This window comes from Salmo salar, chromosome 01 (genome assembly GCF_965601325.2).
Source record: "Salmo salar chromosome 01, fSalSal1, whole genome shotgun sequence".
In the NCBI taxonomy this organism is placed as follows: Eukaryota; Metazoa; Chordata; class Actinopteri; order Salmoniformes; family Salmonidae; genus Salmo; species Salmo salar.
Window position 1 is genome coordinate 98,203,848 of NC_138291.1, and position 20,424 is coordinate 98,224,271.

The 20,424-nt window shown below is 43.6% G+C and overlaps 1 pseudogene; it reads right to left on the reverse strand.

Moving 5' to 3' along the window:
- Positions 1-20,424, reverse strand: part of LOC145869118 (leucine-rich PPR motif-containing protein, mitochondrial-like) — a 65,736-nt pseudogene that overhangs the window by 11,001 nt on the left and 34,311 nt on the right.

The window sequence follows — 20,424 nt, forward strand, 5'->3', positions numbered from 1 at the left end:
GACCTTTAAACAGGTTAACATTCACAAGGCAGCGGGGCCAGATGGATTACCGGATGCATACTAAGAGCATGCGCAAAGCAGTTGGCAAGCGTATTCACTGACATTTTCAACCTCTCCCTGACCCAGTCTATAATACCTACATGTTTCAAGTAGACCACCCTAGTCCCTGTGCCCAAAAAAGTCAAGATAACCTGTCTAAATGTCTATCGCCCCGTAGGGCTTACATCTGTAGCCATGAAATGCTTTGAAAGGCTGGTCATTGCTCATATCAACACCATCATCCCAGACACCCTGGACCCAATGCAATTCGCATACAGCCCCAACAGATCCACAGATGATGCTCTCTCTATTGCACTCCACACTGCTCTCTCCCACCTGGACAAGAGGAACACCTACACGAGAATGCTGTTCATTGACAACAGCTCAGAGCTCAACGCCATAGCTAAGCGCATCACAAAGCTCATGACCCTGAGACTGAACACTTCCCTCTGCAACTGGATCCTGGACTTCCTGACGGGCCACCCCAGGTGGTGAGAGTAGGCAACAACACATCTGCCACGCTGACCCTCATAGGGCTGTCACCGACTAAAACAAATATTGGTAGACCGAGAGTCGTCTGTTCTTTCGACCAATCGATTGGTTGAAATTTTAAATGTATATTTATCCATACAGACACATCTTATGTGTTTAAATAAAATTAACTATATGCTCCAAGCTTGTCTGACGCTTTAAGCACACAGTTTGATTTGGCTCCCGAGTGGTGCAGCGGCACTGCACCTCAGTGCAAGAGACGTCACAACAGTCACTGGTTCAGAACCAGGCTGTATTACATCCTGCCGTGATTGGGAGTCCCATAGGGTGGTGCACAATTAGCCCAGCGTCATCCAGGTTTGGCTGGGGTAGGCCATCATTGTAAATAAGAATATGCTCTTAACTGACTTGCTTAATTAAATAAAGGTTAAATAAAAATAAATAAAAAAATGATTAAATCATTAAGACACACAAATGACTAGAGGGAGTCCGGCTGCAGTGGATTTGATTATGCTCAGATTTGCTGTATTAAAGAAAAGCAAGTGACTGACTAGAAACCCTCCATGCTGCAGCGACCACTGCAGAACTTCAACAGTGTTCATCACACTGTCCATGTTGCTGAAGCTGCAACATCAACTTTTCAGACTGAAAAGTTGTTACCGAAATTCCTTGTTTATTTAGAAAAAAACATGACTTATTCCCTCAACCCTTGCTCTCTTTACGTGACACGTATGCATCTATTGAAGCTTTGCCTGTTTGGTGGTTCGCACGTGACCAATAGGGTTTGACCTATAGCATATCATAATGACATGAATAAATTGGATGTGACAGCAAAATGGATGCAGAGGACATGACAAAAACTCGAAACGGGGGAATGTTTACTGATTGCTGAGGTGGTAAAGGGGAAGTCGGATAAGTGGAATAAATTTGACTAGTTGTAGAAAGTACTGGAGATCAAGAAAAAGGTTAGGAACAAGCGCTGCGTGCATATTAGATGTGCCAAACAGGTGCCGTGAGTTTACAATATATTTTTTCTGACAGTTTGAAACAATGTCAACAACACTAAATAAATTATAAGCGTACCAGACAGTCTGTTATAATGTTTTTTTGTAAAGCCTTTATTACAGCAAAGACTAAAAACAGTCGCATTCATTACTCTAATTTTTCAAGGGTTGCTATATTTAAAAAAATAAAAAATCTTGATTGCATTTCAATTCATAAATGATTCCTATGCTATGTGATGACCTAAAAAAAAATTATGATTGATTCAGTAGCCTATACAAGTATTGAAATATAGGCCAAATGAAGTTATGGTATTAAGATTGAACAGGATGCGCTCTTAGGCCTACAGTCGATGGTGGTTATACATGGCTGCTATACTAAGCCTACAAATTATGCTTATTGTTACAATGATCATAATAATAATAACAACAATAGGAAGATCAAGAAAAATCAGGGTTATTATTATAAAAATGATTTTTCTGACAATTTGGAACAGTGTAAACATGAAATAAATGAAGTAATACCAGAGAGACTGTTTGAATGAAAAGAAAGTGTAAAGCCTTTAATACAGCATAGCAAAGATTAAAAACAGCCACATTTCTGAAATTGTTTATCCAACATGTTGTGGATCTATGAGGCTTGGTGCTATTAAACAAACACTTAAACAGAAGCAGGATCTGTCTTGTTTCTGTAGATATACAGTAACGGCCAAAGGTTTGGACACAGCTACACTTGCAATTTTACACATTCTGACCTTCATGTCTTCAAGTAAACATGGACTGTCATTTCTCTTTGCTTATTTGAGCTGTTCTTGCCATAATATGGACTTGGTGTTTTACCAAATAGGGCTATCTTCTGTATACCACCCCTGCCTTGTCACAACACAACTGATTGGCTCAAGCGCATTAAGAAGGAAAGACTTTCCACAAATAAACTTTGAAGATGGTACACCTGTTAATTGAAATGCATTCCAGGTGACTACTTCATGAAGCTGGTTTAGAGAATACCAAGAGTGTGCAAAGCTGTCATCAAGGGAAAGGGTGGCTACTTTGAAGAATCTAAAATATATTTTGATTTGTTTAACACTTTTTTGGTTACTACATGATTCCATGTGTGTTATTTCATAGTTTTGAAATCTTCACTATTATTCTACAATGTAGAAAATAGTAAAAATAAAGAAAAACCCTTAAATGAGTAGTTGTGTTAAAAATTTAAATGGCACTTTATGTATGGATGATTTATAAAGCCAGGAACATTTAACAGTTATTGATCATAGACCTAATTAAGTTGGCGTTTCCTCTCTCCTCATTTTTCTTAGACGTTTAAGGCAAGTGCTGTTTTCTCATCTCCTAACACCACTGCTGCCTCCGCTGCATTTTGTTCTCAACACCAATATGTTGGTTAACTTTGCTATTATGCACATAGCAACATGGTGTAGGAAAAGGCGTAAATTCAACAGCGCACTGATATTTCAGAAACGAAGACAGCAGCCGCTATCCAATGCGGGAGAAAGCGCATTGTTATAAAATATATATATATTTTTTTTAGTGTTGCACCATTGTTCTTACTGTATGTAATACAGTGCATACAGAAAGTATTCAGACCCCTTGACTTTTTTCCCACATTTTGTTACATTACAGCCTTATTCTCAAATGGATTAAATCGTTTTTCCCTCATCAATCTACACATAATACCCCATAATGACAAAGCAAAAACAGTTTTTTAGATTTTTTTTACATAAAAAAACAACAACTGGAATATTACATTTACATCTGCCGGTGCCAGGTTTCCTCCAGACATTAAGCTTGGCATTCAGGCCAAAGAGTTCAATATTGGTTTTATCAGACCAGAGCTTGTTTCTCATTTTCTGAGAGTTTTTAGCTGCCTCTTGGCAAACACCAAGCAGGCTGTCATGTGCCTTTTACTGAGGGGTGGCTTCTCCAATCAGGCCACTCTACCATAAAGGCCTGATTGGTGGAGTGCTGCAGAGAGGGTTGTCCTTCTGGAAGGTTCTCCCATATCCACAGAGGAACTCTGGAGCTCTGTCAGAGTGAACATTGGGTTCTTGGTCACCTCCCTGACCAAGGCTCTTCTCCCTGATTGCTTAATTTGGCAGGGAGGCCAGCTCTAGGAAGAGTCTTGGTGGTTCCAAACTTCTTCCATTTAAGAATGATGCGCCTGCTGTCTTCTTGGGGACCTTCAACGCGGCAGAAATGTTTTGGTACCCTTCCTCAGATCTGTGCCTCGACACGATCCTGTCTCGGCACATATGGCTTGGTTTTTGCTCTGACGTGCACTGTCAACTGTGGGACCTTATATATACAGGTGTGTGCCTTTCCAAATCATGTCCAATCAATTGAATTTACCACAGGTGGACTCCAATCAAGTTGTAGAAACATCTCAAGGATGATGTCATAACTCACCTGTGACCATCTGAAGGATCAGGTTAAAGTGGGTCCGCTCTACAGCGTGCTCTCTCTCGTAGAGGGGGAGAGCGGGAATTCTGCTGTTTTATGACGGTCATAAAATATGCTGCCTCTATGCTCTGTAGTGTTCGAGATTGGAATGTAAACTGTGGAACACAGAGAGACCCTTGGACATCAAAAGTTTGAATAACTAAACAATATTTCTATTTTTGAGAATGTGGGAGTGGTCCTTGAACACTTAAGGGACAGTCATGATCAAGTTGTTTCATTTGGTGACCTCATGAAAGACAGGAGACCCACATTAATGTAACTCTGTTTGTGTACACTTTTCAATTATCAGATTTACATCTAGATGTTGGATGACATGAATGAGTAAATATGAAACTACAGTATTTGTGAAAAGATGTAATGTGATGTTAGCCTTTTAAATGAGAGTATAGATTTTCATACAAAGTTTAAATAGTCAGTGGCCACACTCCCGTGAGCGAGACAGTACATCAGGCATTATGGAACCGCTCTTTTCTACTCCAGAGTAAAAAAACACCTGTGACGAAATGTACATTTCATGCCAAAGAGACCGACGGTAAGCCGGACGTCTCGAATGGTTAAAGAAGACCAGAAAATATGGAACTAACGCTACATTTTGAAATGGTTAAGAACTACAACTCTATTGGCCGAGGAGACCAGACAGTGTGTAGTGTTGGCTACACGCCTGGAAATGGTTAACCTGTCTGGGCTAGGGGGCAGTATTTTCAGGGCCGGATAAAAAATGTACCCGATTTAAACTGGTTACTACTCTTGCCCAGAAACGAGAATATGCATATTATTAGTAGATTTGGATAGAAAACACTCTAAAGTTTCCAAAACTGTTTGAATGGTGTCTGTGAGTATAACAGAACTCATATGGCAGGCAAAAACCTGAGACGATTCCAAGTAGGAAGTGGCCTGTCTGCGATTTTGTAGTTCTCCTTTTGCTTGTCTATCGAAACTACAGTATCCGTGGGGTTATGTTGCACTTTCTAAGGCTTCCATTGGCTCTCTAAAGCCGCCAGAAAGCGGATTGGGGCGTCTCCTGTCTCTCGGCAAAGTATAGTAACTCAGTTTGTCAGTGGTCTGCTTGAGGACAAAGGGAATGGAAATGCGCGTTCACGAGACCTCACCAATTTTTCTTTTCCTTTTTGAATGAATACAGCATTGTCCGGTTGGAATATTATCGCTATTTTACGAGAAAAATACCATAAAAATTGATTTTAAACAGCGTTTGACATGCTTCTAAGTACGGTAATGGAACATTTTGAATTTTTTGGTCTCGAAATGTGCTTGCGTGTTACCCTTTGGATAGTGACCTGAACGCACAAACAAAACGGGGATATTTGCACATAACTATGGATTATTTGGAACAAAAACAATATTTGTTGTGGAAGTAGCAGTCCTGGGAGTGCATTCTGACGAAGAACAGCAAAGGTAATCCAATTTTTCTAATAGTAATTCTGAGTTTAGGTTGCCCCGACGTTGGCAGGTGTCAAATTAGCTAGCTGTGATGGCTGAGCTATGTACTCAGAATATTGGAAAATGTGCTTTCGCCGAAAAGCTATTTTAAAATCTGACATAGCGATTGCATAAAGGAGTTCTGTATCTATAATTCTTAAAATAATTGTTATGTATTTTGTCAACGTTTATCATGAGTAATTTAGTAAATTCACCGGAAGTTTTGGGTGGGAATGCTAGTTCTGAACATCACATGCTTATGTAAAAAGCTGTTTTTTTTATATAAATATGAACTTGATTGAACAAAACATGCATGTATTGTATAACATAATGTCCTAGGAGTGTCATCTGATGAAGATCATCAAAGGTTAGTGCTGCATTTAGCTGTGGTTTGGGTTTATGTGACATATATGCTTGCTTGGAAAATGGCTGTGTGATTATTTGTGTCTATGTACTCTCCTAACATAATCTAATGTTTTGCTTTCGCTGTAAAGCCTTTTGGAAATCGGACAACGTGGTTCGATTCAGGAGAAGTGTATCTATAAAATGATGTAAAATAGTCCTATGTTTGAGAATTTTGAATTATGACATTTTGTGGTTTTAAATTTGGCGCTCTGATTTTTCACTGGCTGTTGAATAGTGTGGGACAATTTTGTCCCACCTTCCCTAGAGAGGTTAAGCTCATCTCTGGTGGGTACTCTCCTAACATAATCTAATGTTTTGCTTTCGCTATAAAGCCTTTTTGAAATCGGACAATGTGGTTAGATTAACAAGAGTCTTATCTTTCAAATGATGTAAAATAGTCGTATGTTTGAAATATAGAAATTATTGCATTTTTGAGGTATTTGTATTTCACGCCACACGATTCCACTGGCTGTTGAATAGAGTAGGACGCTAACGTACCACCTAGCCCATAGAAGTTAAATTCTGAGACTATCGATCACTACAGAGCAAATCTTAGACGTAGAATTACTAGTCTGCAGCTGGCAATTACGTAAGTCTAGTACGAGAATACCGACAACCGCGGAAGCATCTATTCGATGCAATAGAATAGATGACCATCTGCACGCCTGACTTATCCACTACAACAGACACTATCCAGAGCCGCTGAGAAAGCGACAACTACGAAAGACATTGTGACTTCTGGGGAAGTTAACCAGAGACTCTTTGATGAACTGACTATCCAGCAGACGCACCGGCGATTCCAACAGAGAAGATAACAAGGACATACAGGCGTAAATATATACATTGCAGTTTTTCTCAAATGAGCGGCCATTCATGTACAAAGGATTAGCATTTCAATGAATATAATTATCAACTGTGTGTAGTGAATCCATTTTGTCTTTCCCGCTCTTTTATCTGTCCCCACCCCTTTCCATTGTCTACCAAGCCATCATACCGGTTTAGCCCACTAGGGACTTATCAATGCATTGTGTTAGTAACGAATATCTACTGTTTGTTTGTTATGTATTTCTGTGTCTATTTAGTAAGTTAGTAAATAAATAATTAAGCCAACTTGTATATTGCTGATTGATCATTTAGGCTAGGGTTTGTGCAGATATCCAAAGGTTTGCGACTTTCAGTAATGAGAACTGATGAGGTAATAATGATACATTAATAGAAGACTAATCGATAAAAAATGAAAACATCTGAAGAGTCGATTTGGGAAATAGAGACTATAAACATTTTCCCGCAGTGCCCCGACTTCCTAGTTAATTCAAGTTTACATGATTAGTTTAATCATGTAATAATAATTACACAGATAATTGATTTGATAATACAACAGTCTTCACAATAATGAACAGTCACAGACATGACAATGATCAATGGAAACAGGATGCACCTGAGCTCAATTTCGAGTCTCATAACAAAGGGTCTGAATACTTATGTAAATAATATATATACTGCTCAAAAAAATAAAGGGAACACTTAAACAACACATCCTAGATCTGAATGAAAGAAATAATGTAATTAAATACTTTTTTCTTTACATAGTTGAATGTGCTGACAACAAAATCACACAAAAATAATAAATGGAAATCCAATTTATCAAACCCATGGAGGTCTGGATTTGGAGTCACACTCAAAATTAAAGTGGAAAACCACACTACAGGCTGATCCAACTTTGATGTAATGTCCTTAAAACAAGTCAAAATGAGGCTCAGTAGTGTGTGTGGCCTCCACGTGCCTGTATGACCTCCCTACAACGCCTGGGCATGCCCCTGATGAGGTGGCGGATGGTCTCCTGAGGGATCTCCTCCCAGACCTGGACTAAAGCATCCGCCACCTCCTGGACAGTCTGTGGTACAACGTGGCGTTGGTGGATGGAGCGAGACATGATGTCCCAGATGTGCTCAATTGGATTCAGGTCTGGGGAACGGGCGGGCCAGTCCATAGCATCAATGCCTTCCTCTTGCAGGAACTACTGACACACTCCAGCCACATGAGGTCTAGCATTGTCTTGCATTAGGAGGAACCCAGGGCCAACCGCACCAGCATATGGTCTCAAAAGGGGTCTGAGGATCTCATCTCGGTACCTAATGGCAGTCGAGCTACCTCTGGCGAGCACATGGAGGGCTGCGGCCCCCAAAGAAATGCCACCCCACACCATGACTGACCCACCGCCAAACCGGTCATGCTGGAGGATGTTGCAGGCAGCAGAACGTTCTCCACGGCGTCTCCAGACTCTGTCACGTCTGTCACATGTGCTCAGTGTGAACCTGCTTTCATCTGTGAAGAGCACAGGGCGCCAGTGGCGAATTTGCCAATCTTGGTGTTCTCTGGCAAATGCCAAACGTCCTGCACGGTGTTGGGCTGTAAGCACAACCCCCACCTGTGGACGTCGGGCCCTCATACCACCCTCATGGAGTCTGTTTCTGACCGTTTGAGCAGACACATGCACATTTGTGGCCTGCTGGAGGTCATTTTGCAGGGCTCTGGCAGTGCTTCTCCTGCTCCTCCTTGCACAAAGGCGGAGGTAGCGGTCCTGCTGCTGGGTTGTTGCCCTCCTACGGCCTCCTCCACATCTCCTGATGTACTGGCCTGTCTCCTGGTAGCGCCTCCATACTCTGGACACTATGCTGACAGACACAGCAAACCTTCTTGCCACAGCTCGCATTGATGTGCCATCCTGGATGAGCTGCACTACCTGAGCCACTTGTGTGGGTTGTAGACTCCGTATCATGCTACCACTAGAGTGAAAGCACCGCCAGCATTCAAAAGTGACCAAAACATCAGCCAGGAAGCATAGGAACTGAGAAGTGGTCTGTGGTCCCCACCTGCAGAACCACTCTTTTATTGGGGGTGTCTTGCTAATTGCCTATAATTTCCACCAGTTGTCTATTCCATTTGCACAACAGCATGTGAAATGTATTGTCAATCAGTGTTGCTTCCTAAGTGGACAGTTTGATTTCACAGAAGTGTGATTGACTTGGAGTTACATTGTGTTGTTTAAGTGTTCCTTTTATTTTTGTTGAGCAGTGTATATATTTTTAATACATTTGCAAAAATGTCGAAAAAACTGTTTTCGCTTTGTCATTAAGGGTTATTGTGTGTAGATCGATGAGGATTTGTATTTATTTAACCAGTTTTAGAATAAGGCTGTAACGTAACAAAATGTGAAAAAGGGAAGGGGTCTGAATACTTACCAAATGCACTGTATAACCATATACAATTTCAGTAGCATATGTCTTAGCGTGATGGACTGTGCCATCTCCACGGCCTCCACAATGGATTAATCCACTCAGACAGGCGCAAACCAGACAAGTGTCTTGTACACCATGAAATTATTAATATTATTTTTTTGCTACTGCTCGACTAAAGAAATATCGGTCAACCAATGGCCTATCGACCAAACAATCGACGAGTCGACTAAATGGGGTCAGCCTTAGACCCTCAACATAGGGGCCCCAGGGGTGCATGCTCAGTCCCTTCCTGTACTCGCTGTTTACCCACGACTGCTTTTGCCGTGCACGACTCCTAGACCATTATTAAGTTTGCTGATGACACGACGGTGGTAGGCCTTATCTCCATTGACGATGAGACAGCCTATAGGGAGGTCAGTGACCTGCCAGTGAGGTGCCAGGACAACAACCTCTCCCTCAACATCAGCAAGATAAAAGAGCTGATCATGGACTATAGGAAACAAACAGCCTGTAGTGAAGAGGGTCGAGAGCTTCAAGTTCCTCTGTGTCCACATCACTAAGTAATTATCATGATCCACACACACCAACAGTCGTGAAGAAGGCACGACAAAGCCTCTTCCCCCCCAAGAGGGGCCAAGCTTCCTGCCATCCAGGACCTCTATACTAGGCGGTGTCAGAGGAAGGCCCATGAAATTGTCAAAGACCCCAGCCGCCCAAGCCATAGACACATTCTCTCTGCTACCGCACGGCAAGCAGTACCGGAGCACCAAGTCTGGAACCAAAAGGCTCCTGAACAGCTTCTACCCCCAAGCCATAAGACTGCTGAACAGTTAATCAAATGGCCACCCAGACTTTTTGCATTGACCCTTTTTTGCACTGACTCTTTTTAACTGACTCTACCCACTCACTCACACATACTTACACTGATACTCACACACTTTCACATACGCTGCTGCTGCTCTGTTTATGATCTATCCTGATTGTCTAGTCACTTTTACACTACCTACATGTACATATTACCTCAACTACCTCGTACCCCTGCACATTGACTCAGTACTCAATAATGCTCCTTGTATTTAGCCTCATTATTGTTATTTTATTGTGTTACTATTTTGTTTACTTTTCTTCCTTTAACTCTGCATTGTTGGGAAAGGGCTCGTAAGTAAAGTCTACACCTGTTGTATTTGGCGCATGTGACAAATTTAATTTGATTTGATCGATTTAGAGTTGACACACTCCTCTGCCACCCTGCTCCCCCATCCCAGTCTCCCGCTTAGCCTATTGTGTTGGTGGTGAATGGCATTAATTCAGATTTAGACTCACTCTAATTATAAAAGAGGGAAGTTATTATGTCCGTTTAATTAAGTGCCTATAAATAGCTGTGTGCTGTGGACAGACAATGGCGGTGGTGTGGCGGTCCCACCTCAATGATTTTGCGGGCCTCCCGGTGGCGGTCCATCTGCATGAAGGTGAAGAAGAGGTCATACAGCATTGTCATCTCGCTCCTGGCTGACAAAGTCCATCACTGTGGAGACAGAAAGCGAGTGAGCGAGAGGTGTGAGAGGCTAAAAACAACACAGACAGACAGACAGAAGGACAGAAGGACACTCTAGCAGAGAGCTTTTCCCTGCATTCTTCCAGTCCCTTTTGAATTACTTTAAGCTGCTTGGCTTTCAGAGCTGAAACTTCTCAAAGAGCTGCTCTCAGCAGTCTGCTGTCAATCCAATCTATCAGGCAATGGCCAGGTGGAGATGTGGGGGCTCATCTGCATACACACATGCACACAAACACAGTCTATACAACGCCACTCAAAACTAATACCTAGGTAAACCTCACACTCTTTAACAATCTGTACATTTGAAAATAGACAAACACACAGAATCCTGTTTCCATCCATTTAGAAGTTTGCTAAGAGATAGACATGTATGTTAATTTTGGATAACTGTGTGGTTTCCAGACAGGGTAAGAGGACAGAGCAGCCCTGGTGAGTTTATTTTAGGGGAGCCCTGTCTGACCCTGGGCAGGAGCACTGACAGAGTGAGAGTGTAAGGAATGAGGCCAGGGGCGTAGAGTGGCGCTCAACAGGGGCAGTCCTCACCCCTCTGGCACTCCAGACCCACTCACCTAGTGGCACACAAAGGACTTAACCCCTTCACCACCCTTTTGTCAAGAGAAGGAGCCATTGAGATCATGATGGCCAGCCTCCTCAACAGCGACCTGTTGTAGAGTCACTACATACAGTGTTTACACACAGAGGCCTTCTCAACAGTGACCTGTTATAGAGTCACTACATACAGTGGTTACACACAGTGGTTACACACAGTGACCTTCTCAACAGTGACCTGTTATAGAGCCACTACATACAGTGGTTACACACAGTGGTTACACACAGTGGCCTTCTCAACAGTGACCTGTTATAGAGTCACTACATACAGTGGTTGCACACAGTGGCCTTCTCAACAGTGACCTGTTGTAGAGTCACTACATACAGTGGTTACACACAGTGGCCTTCTCAACAGTGACCTGTTGTAGAGTCACTACATACAGTGGTTACACACAGTGGCCTTCTCAACAGTGACCTGTTGTAGAGCCACTACACACAGTGGTTTCAGGCTGGCCTGGGAGAATCTTTATGTTGGATCACTCTCTCCTCTAACACACCCTCTCATCTCAATGCCACTATATGTCAGGAATGTGAGGATGACGGGAGGAGGGATGAATGGAGAGATAAGAGAGGAGGAGGGGAAGTGGAGTGATGGTGGAGTTCACCTTTCTGTAGGAGCTCCATGCCTCCCTTATTCACCAGACTACAGATGATGTTGTGGATACGGGGGAGCTGGTCATACTGCTTCTGACACTCCATGGCTGCATCCAGCACCCCATCAAGGTCCTTACTGGTGACACAGACAGACACAAAGAGAACATTCATTTACAATCAAATCTATAAGGCTGAGAGAAAAGAAGAATATTCCAGGCCTTCACCATTGACCTCCGTCACAAACGACTGACCTCAAACAATAAGGGAGCCATTTCAGCCCTGACAGATAAACCAGGAGGTGAGGCAATTGGCCCCGTTCCTTTACAAATCTTTAGTAGAACAGCTAGATAAAACCATGTATGGGCTTTAGTAGGGTGCATGGGTGAAAAGACGGGAAACAACCTCTTCTGTGATCTTTAGCCCTCCCTACTGAGTTCTAACGCTGTCAGCATCCTTCACCCCTCTCACCCCGGTAACCTCACCCCCCAGCTGTGCAATTTAGAGGAATATGGCAACAAAATTAGAACAGTCCCTGTGCTATCTCCCCCTCCTCCCCCTCCTCCCCCTCAGCCCCTGAACAAAGAGCCTGGGAGACAGCTGACAGAAGGCTGATGGAGAAATAAAGACGAGAAAAACACCACTCCAATCCATTCTATTGTGACTGCTGTTAAATTACAATCTGTTGATTGGGTAATTACCATGCCAATTACACAGAGGTCACAGCGGATAGGGCACTGTTGGGACGGGGTCAGGTGAGGTGGGATAGCAAGCCAGAGAGAGAGGGGAGGGAGGAAGCAACAGGTATCATTTCGGTAGGGTTTTCTACAGACCTTGTTAAGGGCAGAATTGAGAGGAGGGGGAGGGGGTACGGACAAAACACAAGATGAGTGATTGAGCTTAGAACACAAACTGAGCTCTCAGGCAATCGGTTTTAATTGATATGATGAGCGATAACATTATTCATCAAGCAGGAGTGAGGAAGAGGCATTTCAACCACATGCTTCCTGACTGAACAGCCACTCTCCGGAGAATGAGAGTGTAGCAGAAATTGAGAAGGGGAGAAAAAAAGTGAGGAAGAAACAATTCTTGGACAGTAATATAGTGACCTGTGGTCTACTAACCCGGCATGGGAGTATCAACCCTCAAACTGGAGTTCAGTTACAGCCACAAGGACACTCATTGACCAGTGAGTGTTACCTCATTCCAGAGGTATTCTGTGAAATTCGACAGAATAATTTCATTCCAAGATGGTTGATCATAGACATTTACACCACCCTCCCTTCGACGACACCTCCCACCCAAATACCCAAACCCCTTCTTACAGGAAGAGACGTCTTTAGAAACTTCTGACAGTTCTGGCAAAAGCGACCAGCATCGCAATTACAGCCCCCTCTCCTCCCGTCTCCACACCAAAAAGAGACTTAACCATGTTGAAGGCTTCATAATTTCCCTAGGTACAATTTAGCTGTCACTTGCGCTCCGATTTCCTCAAATGCGTTCCCCGTTAATGTCACCAACTTTGCATGTCAAGCACCTTCCAGCCAATTAAGTCCTGAAAAAAGACTGTGGCGGCGAGTGCTTTACGCACAGAACCTGAAGGATTAGACAAGAAAGCTCATTTCGCTTCATCCTTTCGCTGCACCCCTCTCCTTCCCTCCCTCTCCTCTATACCCCTTTTTTGTTCCACACAGATTGGCATTCCTGTTATCACACCCCTCTCCCCTGGAAGGGAGGGACGGCCGAGCAGAAGAGTGTGTTTGTGTGTGGTGTTTCATCGTGACACCTCTAGCCTGCTGTAATGAGGACACAGCTATTAAGCCAGAACATAGAGTATATTCTGTACTCACACAATGACAGACCTATTGATTAATCTGTGGTCAAGTCCAACTTAATGTCTAGTCTGCGTCTCCGGTCCCAATTTCTGCTGTACAGCTGCACTAATACACATTCCTCTCCCAATTAGTCCCTAGCTCGATCTCGCACACACAATACGAGTGAATCCAGTTCTCCATCTCAGGCTGCAGCCACCTAACAACTGTCCTCTTCCTCTTCCTCTTCTCTGGTCTCATATCCAACTCTTATACCACTCTCTACTCTCCAAGACTCCTCTCTACCACCTCCCTCTGTTAGGCTCATTAGCATTGCAGGGGTGCTAATCTGGGATATGGATCCAGTAAGGCAATTAATTAGAGTCTATCAGAGAAAGAAAGTGTGTTGGAGTGATGCTAGCACTTAGCGTCTCTCAGAGAGAAACTGTGTTGGAACGGTGCAAGCGGTTAGCGTCTCTCAGAGAGAGCCAGTGTGTTGGAGCGGTGCTAGTGGTTAGCGTCTCTCTGAGAAAGAAAGTGTGTTGGAGCGGTGCTAGCGGTTAGTGTCTCTCTGAGAAAGAAAGTGTTTTGGAGCGGTGCTAGCAGTTAGTGTCTCTCAGAGAGAGCCAATGTGTTGGAGCGGTGCTAGTGGTTAGCGTCTCTCTGAGAAAGAAAGTGTGTTGGAGCGGTGCTAGCGGTTAGTGTCTCTCAGAGAGAGCCAATGTGTTGGAGCGGTGCTAGTGGTTAGCGTCTCTCAGAGAGAGATTGTGTTGGAGCGGTGCTAGCAGTTAGCATCTCTCAGAGAGACTGTGTTGGAGCAGTGTGTGGTGCTACATGGCGGCTAACTTGCAAGGCGGACAAGCTGTCAGCATTAATCTGGTGGAGAAGTGTTCATTAAGTCATTACTGCTGACACTGTGATGAGACAGCGTCGACAGAATGACACTTAGCGCTTTGTCCTCCACCGCTCTGACAGATGGCACAAACAGAGAGATGAGAAAGAGGAGGGGATAAGATGGAGAGAGAAAAGGAGGGATGAATAGAGGAGATGGGAAGTGATGAACAGAGAAGAAGATGGGGAGAGATAAATGGAGAAGAAAAGGTAAAGATGGAGATAAAAAGAGATAGATGTGGAAAAGTGAAGGAAGGAGACGTGAAGGGAACATGTCTCCTCCCCTCTTCTGGGTATGTATAGAAAGACCTAGAGAAGGACCGAATAGAGATCTGTGCTAAACCGCATAAAGGGCTAATAAGTGGACTATACTAAAGAAATGACTAATAGAGGTCTATGCTATATAAAGGGCTAATAGACGTCTATGCTATATAAAGGGCTAATAGAGGTCTATGCTGTATAAAGGGCTAATAGACGTCTATGCTATATAAAGGGCTAATAGAGGTCTATGCTATATAAAGGGCTAATAGAGATCTATTTTATACGAAGGCTAATAGAATCAAGCAACACTGAAGCATGCATGAGAGCACCAGCTGTTCCGGTTGACTGTGTGATCACGCTCTCCGTAGATGATGTGAGCAAGACCTTTAAACAGGTCAACATTCACAAGGCTGCGGGCCAAACAGATTACCAGGGTGTGTACTCAGAGCATGTGTGGACCAACTGGCAAGTGTCTTCAATTACATTTTCAACCTCTCCTGACCGAGTCTGTAATACCCACATGTTTCAAGCAGACCACCATAGTATCTGTGCCCAAGAATGCGAAGGTAACCTGTCTAAATGTCTACCGCCCTTTAGCACTCAGTAGCCATGAAGTGCTTTAAAAGGCTGGTCATGGCTCACTTCAACACCATCATCCTGGAAACCCTACACCCACTCCAATTTGCATACCGCCCCAACATATCAACAGATGAAGCAATCTCAATCGCACTCCATACCGTACTTTCCCACCTGGACAAAAGGAACACCTATGTGAGAATGCTGTTCATTGACTACAGCTCAGCGTTCAACACCATAGTGCCCACAAAGCTCATCACTAAGCTAAGGACTCCCTCTGCAACTGGATCCTGGACTTCCTGACGGGCTGCCCCCAGGTGGTAAGGGTATGCAACGACACATCTGCCACACTGATCCTCAACATCGTTTCCCCTCAGGGGTGCATGCTTAGTCCCTTCCTGTACTCCCTTTTCACCCATGACTGCAAGGCTAAGCATGACTCCAACACCATTATTAAGTTTGCTGATGACACAACAGTGGTAGGCCTGATCACCGACAACGATGAGACAGCCTATAGGGAGGAGGTCAAAGACCTGGCAGTGTGGTGCCAGGCCAACAACCTCTCCCTCAGTGTAAACAAGAGGAGCTGATCGTGGACTATAGGGAAAGGAGGGCCGAACAGGCCCCCATTTACATCTACGGGACTGAAGTGGAATTGGTCAAGATTTTTAAGTTCCTTGGTGTCCACATCACCAAAAAATGTGCATTGTCCAAACACACCAAGACAGTCATGAAGAGGGCACGACAAAACCATTTCCCCCTCAGGAGACTGAAATATTTTGGCATGGGTCCCCAGATCCGCAAAAAGTTCTACTGCTGCACCATCGAGAGTATCCTGACTGGTTGCATCACCGCCTGGTATGGCAACTGCTCGGTATCTGACCGTAAGGCGCTACAGAGGGTAGTGCGTACGGCCCAATACATCACTGAGGCCAAGCTTCCTTCTATCCAGGACCTATATACCAGCCGGTGTCAGAGGAAGGCAAAAAAAATTGTCAAAGACTCCAGTCTCCCAAGTCATACACTGTTCTCTCTGCTACCGCACGGCAAGCAGTACCAGAGCGCCAAGTCTAGATCCAAAAGGCTCCTTAATGGCTTCGACCCCCAAACTATAAGACTGCTGAACAATTAATCAAATGGCCACCCAGACTATTTATATTGACCACCCCCTTTCTTTTTACACTCCTGCTACTCACTGTTTATCATCTATGCATACCCAATTGGGTCAACCCAATTGACGCCTACAAGAGGGAGTTGACCTCCACAGCCTGGACCGTCTTCAGCACTCTGATCTAGAGTGCGAGTACGCCTCGAGTCACTCACGCCAACTCTACGGTACACCGTCTCCTGAACCTTCCCTTCTGTACATTCAATGACCTTAACTCTGGCCTTGGTGTTTAGTTAACTCTTGCCTTGTTATTGTTTTGTCATTTTACTGTGTTACATTTTATTTTTACTTTTATCATTTATGTCCCATAATGACAAAGTGAAAACATGGTCTTAGAAATATTTGCACATTTAATAAAAAAATTAAAATAGAAATACCTTATTTACATAAATATTCAGACCCTTTGCTATGAGACTTGAAATTGAGCTCAGGTGCATCCTATTTCCCTTGATCATCCTTGACATGTTTCTACAACTTGATTGGAGTCCATCTGTGGTAAATTCAATTGATTGGACATGTTTTGGAAAGGCACACACCTGTCTATAAGGTCCCACAGTTGACAGTGCATGTCAGAGTAAAAACCACCCATGAGGTCGAAGGAATTGTCCGTAGACCTCCGAGACAGGATTGGGTCGAGGCACAGATCTGGGTACCAAAACATTTCTGCAGCATTGAAGGTCCCCAAGAACACAGTGGCCCCCATCGTTCTTAAATGGAAGAAATTTGGAACCACCAAGACTCTTCCTGTAGCTGGCCACCTGGCCAAACTGAACAATCGTGGAAGAAGGGCCTTGGTCAGGGAAGTGACCAAGAACCCGATTGTCAATCTGACAGAACTTCTGAGTTCCTCTGTGGAAATGGGAGAAGCTTCCAGAAGGACAACCATCTCTGCAGCACTCCACCAATCAGGCCTTTATGGTCGAGTGGCCAGACGGAAGCCACTCCTCAGTAGAAGGCATATGACAGCCCGCTTGGAGTTTGCCTAAAGGCCTCCAACAGACTCTCACATGAGAAGCAAGATTCTCTGGTCTGATGAAACCAAGATTGAACTATTTGGCCTGAATGCCAAGCGTCATGTCAGGAGGAAACCTGGCACCATCCCTACGGTGAAGCATTGTGGTGGCAGCATCATGCTGTAGGGATGTTTTTCAGTGGCAGGGACTGGGAGACTAGTCAGGATCGAGGGAAAGATGAACGGAGCAAAGTACAGAGAAATACTTGATGAAAACCTGCTCCAGAGTGCTCAGGAACTCAGACTGGGGCAGAAGTTTAGCTTCCAACAGGACAACGACCGTTAGCACACAGCCAAGACAACATAGTGGCTTTGGGACAAGTCTCTGACAGTCCTTGAGTGGCTCAGCCAGAGCCCGGACTTGAACCCGATCGAACATCTCTGGAGAGAGATGCCAAAGCAGCAGCTGCTCTTCCTGGAGTCCAGCAAAATTATGGCAGTTTATACAATTTTAAAAACATTAAAATACATTCCCAGATTTCCCAACACACTGTGTGCCCTCAGGCCCCTACTCCACCACTATGACATATCTACAGTACTAAATCCATGTGTATGTATAGTGCGTGTGTATGTATAGTGCGTGTGTGTGTGTGTGTGTGTGTGTGTGTGTGTGTGTGTGTGTGTGTGTGTGTGTGTGTGTGTGTGTGTGTGTGTGTGTGTGTGTGTGTGTGTGTGTGTGTGTGTGTGTGTGTGTGTGTGTGTGTATGCATGTGTCTGTGCCAATGTTTGTTTTGCTTCACAGTCCCCGCTGTTCCATAAGGTGTTTTTTTAATCTGTTTTTCAAATCTAATTTTACTCCTTGCGTCAGTTACTTGATGTGGAATAGAGTTCCATGTAGTCATCGCTCTATGTAGTACTGTGTGCCTCCCATAGTTTGTTCTGGACTTGGGGACTGTGAAGAGGCTTCTTGTGGCATGTCTTGTGGGGTATGCATGGGTGTCCGAACTGTGTGCCAGTAGTTTAGACAGACAGCTCGGTGCATTCAACATGTCAATATCTCTCATAAATAAAAGTAGTGAAGTAGTAATCCACTTTCAGCTAGGAGAGATTGACATGCATATTATTAATATTAGCTCTCTGTGTACATACAAGGGCCAGCCATGCTACTCTGTTCTGAGCCAATTGCAATTTTCCAAAGTCCTTTTTTGTGGCACCTGACCACACGACTGAACAGTAGTCAAGGTTGCAACAAAACTAGGGCCTGTAGGACCTGCCTCTTTGATAGTGTTGTTAAGAAGGCAGAACATCGATTTTTATAGACAGACTTCTCCCCATCTTAGCTACTACTGCATCAATATGTTTTGACCATGACAGTTTACAATCTAGGGTTGCTCCAAGCAGTTTAGTAATCTCAATTTGCTCAATTTCCACATTATTGATTCCAAGATTTAGTTGAGGTTTAGGGTTTAGTGAGTGTTTTGTTCCAAATACAATGCTTTTAGCTTTAGAAATATTTAGGGAGAATTTATTCCTTGCCACCCACTCTGAAACTAACTTCAGCTCTTTGTTGAGTAGTGCAGTAATTTCAGTCGCTGTAGTAGCTGACGTGTATAGCTTGAGAGGATCTGCAGAGAAGAACGTGAGAAACTCCCAAATACAGCCGTGCCAAGCTTGTAGTGTCATACTTAAGAAGAATCGAGGCTGTAATCACTGCCAAAAGTGTATCGACAAAGTACTGAGTTTGGAGTCTGAATACTTATGTAAGTGTGATACGTCAGGGGTTTTTTTCTTTACAAATTTGCCCCAAAAAATCTTGAAGCCTGTTTTTGCATCATCATTATGGTGTATTGTGTGTAGATTGATGAAGAAAAACAAACAATTTAATCAATTGCAGAATACGGCACTGTATTTAAAGGGATAATAGAGGTCTATGCTATATAAAGGGCTAATAGAGGTATATGCTATATAAAGGGCTAATAGAGGTATATGCTATATAAAGGGCTAACAGAGGTCTATGCTATATAAAGGGCTAATAGAGGTCTATGCTATATAAAGGGCTAACAGAGGTCTATGCTATATAAAGGGCTAACAGAGGTCTATGCTATATAAAGGGCTAACAGAGGTCTATGCTATATAAAGGGCTAACAGAGGTCTATGCTATATAAAGGGCTAACAGAGGTCTATGCTATATAAAGGGCTAACAGAGGTCTATGCTATATAAAGGGCTAACAGAGGTCTATGCTATATAAAGGGCTAACAGAGGTCTATGCTATATAAAGGGCTAATAGAGGTCTATGCTATATAAAGGGCTAACAGAGGTCTATGCTATATAAAGGGCTAATAGAGGTCTATGCTATATAAAGGGCTAATAGAGGTCTATGCTATATAAAGGGCTAATAGAGGTCTATGCTATATAAAGGGCTAATAGAGGTCTATGCTATATAAAGGGCTAATAGTGGTCTATACTATATAAAGGGCTAATAGAGGTCTTTGCTATATAAAGGGCTTGTATTGTGAGCCCAGTGAACCCCAGGCGTTCAGTGCTGAAAGTGTCTCTGCTCTGTGCAAGGAGGAGAGAGACCGCTTATTTTCACTGCTGCTAATGAACCTGGGGGAAATGACCAAGCTAATCTCAGAGCAGACAGCAATTAAGGCATGAACCTCAAAGGTGTGTTTGTTTTGAGCACTGACTGACAGCAAACAAGCAGCCCCAGGGGCCGTCTGCACCACCCTGCCATGTGTGTGTGTCAAACTCCATGTGTGAAGGTAGCAGGGGCGAAGGGTTTGCTTCTAGCAATGCACCACATGGCTGTGGCAAATCCAGCAATTAGAGCTCTGTACATAATTAACATGCAAATGAGCTGATCTGCTTAAAAGCTGTTGTCACAAATAGACGTGAATAGGGGCTGAGGGGCGGGC